The sequence below is a fragment of the Ambystoma mexicanum genome, chromosome 8, assembly GCF_040938575.1.
Source record: "Ambystoma mexicanum isolate Mex_15411 chromosome 8, UKY_AmexF1_1, whole genome shotgun sequence".
Classification (NCBI taxonomy): Eukaryota; Metazoa; Chordata; class Amphibia; order Caudata; family Ambystomatidae; genus Ambystoma; species Ambystoma mexicanum.
The window spans coordinates 509,522,514-509,529,072 of NC_090929.1; positions in this window are offsets into that span (position 1 = coordinate 509,522,514).

Genomic DNA, 6,559 nt, shown 5'->3' on the forward strand with positions numbered 1-6,559 from the left:
GAGAGAGTCTGTTGTCCATGAGTATTCCCAGATTTTCTATCACGGCAGATGCTTCTGGGTTGGGTTCCCAATCCAGGGGGCCAGTTCAATTGTGTTTCTGTTGCGTTATCCTACAGGGGTGAGATCATTATTTCTGTTTTGGTTATGTTTAGCTTGAGGTTGCTGGCTGTCATCCAGCTGTATTTGTCAGGGAGGCATTGTTGAGAGTATTATTTGGGCCTTGGGTTCAGGCTATATTGATTATGAGTTGGTATCATCTGCATAGTTATAGGCTGTATGTGGTTTCAAATTAATTTCATTGTGGGGACATGTAGATGTTGAAGATGTGGTATGTAGGTTCTTTCAGTTTGGTTAGTGTGGAAGGATTTTAGCCATTCTAAAGGGGAGTCTTTTATGCTGCATTACTCCTGTCTCTCGATTAGTGATGTGTGTCTGATTGTGTTGAACGTGGCTGATATGTCCAGTAGTAGGAGGGCAGATCATGCCCTGTTGTCTGCATTGACATGGTTCCAGGTTTCCTGGCCTGTGTGGCATTGAGGACTAGTACTATATTTTGTGCAAGTAAAGAACCCGTTGATCCTTCTGGAAGTATTAGCCCAGGGTATGAACAAGTATGTGTCATCCTCTGCCAATGGGAGTATTTCTTTTCATGTAATGTATGGGGGTTATTGTGAGGCAAGTACCTTGGAGCAGAGAGATTAAGTTTGAAATCTGCAAAGTACATTCCCACTGCAAAAGCATTCTCCCCATGCAAACTGCTCATTCAATAAGAGTTATTTAGGAGAGAGGTAGAATCGTCGAGCTTTCCTGAAAGTCAAATGATTATCATTAGATGTTACCATAATAGGTAGTGGTGTTTTCCAAAGGTAAGAGGTGCAGAAAAAAAAACCTTCCTCCAAGACATTTCATTTTTATTTTTGGAATCCATAGAAGTAAACTTGATGTGAATCTTTGTGACCAAGATGGAACATATTGTTGGAATGTGTCCTGGGGTAGGGTAGGTCCTTGCCCGTGGATTGCCCTGTTAATACTTTGGACCTCATCACGAGTTGGGCGGTAACGCCGGCGCTAATAGCGCTGGCGTTATCTGCCCTACCGCCAAACCCACCGGCGCTATTAGTGCCGGATCACGGGTTTGGCGGAGCGGGAAATCCCCATTCCCCATTGAGCCCATCCGGAAATGCCTCATTCCCCATTGGGCTCAATGGGGAAATTTCGCGCTCTTACTGCTGGTTGATTTCCCGCCGGCGGTAAGAGCATGAAATTTCGGCGGATTTCACTCCAGCTAAGGGGAAATCAGCCGAAGCCGTGATTTGGCGGACCCTTAAATCCGGCGGTAACAGCGCTACCGCCAGATTTAAGGGTTACCGCCAAACTCGTGATGAGGCCCATAGTGTTTTGAACTTTGCTTTCTCGTCAATTGGGAAACAGTGGGCCTCATTCCGAGGTTGCTGCTGACCCAGAAACACTGAATCCACCGCCCGACTTCCCGGTGCCACTGGGACATTACAAGTCCCAGCAGAGCGGGAAGTCAGGCAGCAGATTTGGTAACTCTTCATTCCCGTGGAGTTCCCTAGGACTCCATGGGAGTGGGGAGATGGAAGCAACAGCACCATTGCTAACGGTGCCAGTGCTTCCCTGACGTCTCTGTCTACCAAGGCCGAAACGCCAGCAGTGTCAGGCCTGCCGGGTGCTACGGCACCTGCATGCAGACTAATAGTTTGAAGGTTTACAGACCGCCACAGTTGGAATGAGGCCCAGTGTAATTGCTGTCATTGTCTCAGACCTGGTGAAATATGACCAAACCGATGCAGTCTTAGTATCATTCTGGCTGCAATGATTTGTAGATGCTATGTTATTTTAGCTGCTAGGTGGTGAGGCTCAAGTATGTAGTATTGGAATCATCAGTGAGGGACCGCACCAGTACTATTGTCACATGAACCAGAAATTAGGATAAGAAAAATATTATTTTGACGAGAAAGGGTGAAGAAGCCTTTCCTGAACAAGTGGGTGATTTGAGGGGTCATAGAAAGATTAATGTCAGTAAGAACACCTAGGTTCTTGACCTGCTGAACAAGCTGAGGTACATGTCTAAATTTCAGTTTCCAGTGAGCATAGTGTACCCTTATGCCAATAAATGTGCACGGCCTGAAAATATTTTGTTCAACCAAGTATCAGAACCTTATCAGCTGTGACCAAGTTCCTTTTCAATACAGTTTATTGCAAATACTAAAGACAAGGGCCAACACTTTGGAGTTCCACCACTTGTAAAAGAAAGGATTTTGTAACTTTACAAGGAATACAGCAGGCCACAGAATGAGTATTGAAATCATCTGAGTGCCATGTTCTAAGGCCCCAGCACCTGGAATATGTTATCAACAAAAGAACCTAGCATGGGTCCCAAACACTAATTCTTGCAACTCTGAAGCCTAGAAAGAACTAGATTTCTTAACATGTCCTTAGAATTTGGATACCGTGTGTCAAAAAAAGATATGTGTTACTTAAGAGTTATCACTCTCTTGTCAAGTTGAAATGCAATTGTAAATGAACAAATATACTGTCAATTCTGACCCAGACATATTTGTGTGGTTGTTTAAGGGGAACTAGAATCTGTTTATACGGTCACCCTTTCTCAAACTCCTGCACAGGAATTCCCAATAACTAAACATGAGGCTTGGTGCCGAAGGCTGGATTCTAAGCACACAGCCCCATAAACCCACTACCAGATGCCAGCTAAGCGGCTTGAGCCCTGGCCTCAAAGGGCTTGTCACCATCCTTCAAATTCCAGGCCTCATAAAATCCATTAGGCCCAGTTCAAGCGAGAGGTTACTGAATTCTATACACATTAAAAGACATTGGGCCTCATTATGATACTGGCTGTAGCCGTGCCAATAAAACCGGCACGGCTGCGCCGGTATCATTTTCTTACGGCACCCACGAATGGGCAATTACTGGTTAATTATGGCCTTGCCGGACCCGATAATTGCCCATTCACGGGCGCTGGAAACAAATGCTCCCCATTCCCATTTGAGCCCCACAGGGCTCAATGGGAATGGGGAGTTCGGATGCACCGGCACCATTCGTGAATGGTGCCGGTGCATCCGACATGCTCTGCTCGCGGGTGCCGGTACATCTGCCAGGTCAGACCTGGCGGAGGGGGAAGGCAGGCACGAGCAAAACTCGTAGTTTGTGGGTCCGGTAACAACAGTACCGGTAGCTTACTGGTACCGTTGTTACTGGACTGGCAAACTTATAATGAGGCCCATTCTGTCTTGACACACATTGATACCATGCATAAGGAGTATGCAGGGGAGGCACCTCCAGTGCCACCTACAGGCAAAAGGCAGCAACTCCACACTTGAAACACAAACAGAAAATAACACCAAGGACATTTTTAAATCTAAAATATTCATCTTAAAATAAGTGTGGTGTCTTGATGCAAGGCCAGATTAACACAAAACAAATTGCATTGTGTAACTAGAAGTGATATCTGCCAAGCTTTATAAGAATGTACATATCGTGCCACGTAAAGATTAGGAGAAAAGTGGCAAAAACATGTAACTCCTCCAAATATTATCACATCTTTATCATTCATGCATCTGATTGTGCACCACAATCTACAGAATCCAATATGTTAATTGTATTAATCTTATATGTTCAGATCCCAAATAAGTTCCAAAAAACGAAACTGACATCTTATCATGAAGGCTGATAGAAACCACACCTATGTGACAAGTCTGGAAGGAATTTAACAATAGATATTTGCCTGCTCATAGAATAATAGAGTATGGAATATGGGGAGATATCTTGGAAGATTTGTGGAACCAACTGGAGGCGGGAGAGCAGAGCATTTTGAAGGACTGACCACATGCAGCCTGGAGGGAGAAGCCCTTACTGAGACAGTTAAACAGAGCAAGGACCTTGGTATAGCAGCTCCGGAGAGAGTGTAATGGCTGGCTTTGTCCAAAATAACCGTCACATTTAAAAAGCTAAATAAACCCCATTGAAACTCCAAATGATCCTTATAGACCGACCAGGATAACTCTGGGAAAAGAGAGGGCTGGGTGTTCTGGGGCATGTAATTTGGTAACAGAAATGCCCTGTGTTCTCCCATTTACCTTAAATATAAAGTGAAATGCTATTTCCTTAAACCCCAATGCATTGTTGATCTGAAAAAGAGAGAGTCAAAATTGAATTTAACTTTGGTGCACTTAAATGCAGACTGTTTTTGTAAACTTAAGAACCATTTAAAAATGTGTGACTGAAGCTAGTGTAGAATAATTTTAGATCATAGTGTAGTCATGACACACTATTGTCTTAGAGATATAATGCATTAAAGCAGCCAGGGGAAGCATACTCATAGATTAGATGTTTGCGCAACAGAACTAAGTATGGGGAATTAATCATGTTCAATAAGAATCGTGCAAAGTGTTAAAACCTCTACAGTCCCTTTTCTTTGGATGGAAAAGCAGATTCATGTGTAATGTGGATTGGCAGGCGGTGGTTTAACATCATATATGTTTCTCAGAAATATTATATCCCCAACCTAAAAATGCATGCAGGCTGAAAACTGCACACAGGCCCATTAAAAGTTGTGCATGCACACATAAATTGATAGTTACACACATAAACTGAAAGCAGTTTACACACATGTGTATTCAAAGCTGCATACATAATTATATACAAAGTCGCACATACGTGTAGATGGAAAGTAGCACACTCATAGTTAGTGAAATACTGCAAAAAGTATTTAGAACAGAGTGCAAGAATATTGGAAAGGACTTTTTTTCTGGTTCAAATCTGCAGGAGCTAGATGCAAGCTCACCATTGTCTACATGACCTGCATGTGGCCAATACATCATCAACCCCTCACTTACATAAGATGGATAAGCTAAAGGAATCTTTGTTATTAATATTGTGCATTCAAGTAATGTCTCTGATACCATACTTGACTTGATACCGGAGAAAAACAGATATTCTGGAAATGTTTTGAAATGTTTCATTTAAAATTGTATACCATTGCCTCATGTTGACATGGTATCATTGAAGCACTCTGTTGTCTAGAAAGAAGCAGTAGAATTGCTTAAAGTGCTGTGAGGAAGGCATGGTATCGGGCAACAGAGACACAATGGATACAAGTTTCAAAAACCTTTATTTACGAATTTGGTTGGGATGGTAGAATTCCTAATGGATCTTAACTCTAAAATGGGAGCAATCTCGACCATTAAACAATACTAAATACGTCCAAGTCAGCCCGGTCAAAATAATAAGGCCTATACTAAGAAAACCTAACCTTGCCATCCTTCTCAAGATAGGAAAATGTTTTAAGGGAATACAAAAAGGAAAATAGTGTCTCAAAAAGAAATGTCAGAATGGCTTCAGTACCAACTCCCCTCCCCAGGTTCAACCCTATGGGGTCTAGACAGTCTCTTAATAAACAAAGGATGGGTGGATGGCATAGTTCTCTCAGTCTTTCTCACTTTGGCTTACTTGTACAGTTCAACAGTTCAATCTTAGGATGCCAACTTCTGGTAGTTGAATCACCTTCTTAGGCGTTGCCTGTGTTGCCATCAATACTCAGTTCATATGCTCTCAATTTCTCACAGTTCTGCACTGGCTTCCTTGTCGGGCTCAAGCCTCTCTTGTTTCACTTCATCATACAATTTCTCACAGTTATGCACAGGCTTCCCTCTGCTGGGATTGAGCCTGTCTTGTTCTTTTGACCACATTTTATCTAAATTTTCTTTCACTATCGAAAACTTTTGAAACTGCATGGAATTTATATAGACCTCTGCATGACCACTTCGACCTCTCATTCAATATTCCTTCAATTCACAATCTTCTTGCAGCACCAATGCCTCTTGGTACTTGTAGTTCTTATTTATTTTCTTTCACTTGCCTTCTTGGCCATTTAGAAAGTTCTTAGATTATACTTTTGACCTCTTGGCATATTTCATAATCCACATTTTTCATTTTCCACTTATTCAACTTTCTTTCCTTTGATCTCTGCTTATAATAAGGCATGGTATCAAATTAAACCGATACACGTTATCACAGTTCAAGGGTGTTTATAAAACTGTATAATGGGTGAGATAAGCCCCTAATGTAAACCTAAATCTAAGATGGGAGCAAGCTATGACCATCAAATAATAATAATACAGTCCTAGTGGAGTCTAGTCAAATAAAAAGGGCCTATACAAAGTCAAACAAGTTTATTCGGATTTCAAAAAAAATCCATCAAACACAAGAAATACAAAATCACAACACATAAAAATTACCATCTGTGCTCCAAATCCAAATTTGATAAATCAGAGGTTCTAGGAGGGAGAATAGGGTCACCCATAGGCCCCCCTTACATTCCATAATGTCCCTTTACTAGTCCAAAGAGACACAAGACTAATTGCCCACTCTAGGCACTCGCTTACATCCCCCTGCGGGCCTTTTTCCCAGAGGTGTACAGTTTGCTCCGGACAGGACATTACTATGGGTGATAGTTCCAGGTGAAGCAGCTGCTCCCGGATAGGGGAGCGAGCTGATTGCAATCCCACTGTGTGGGGCC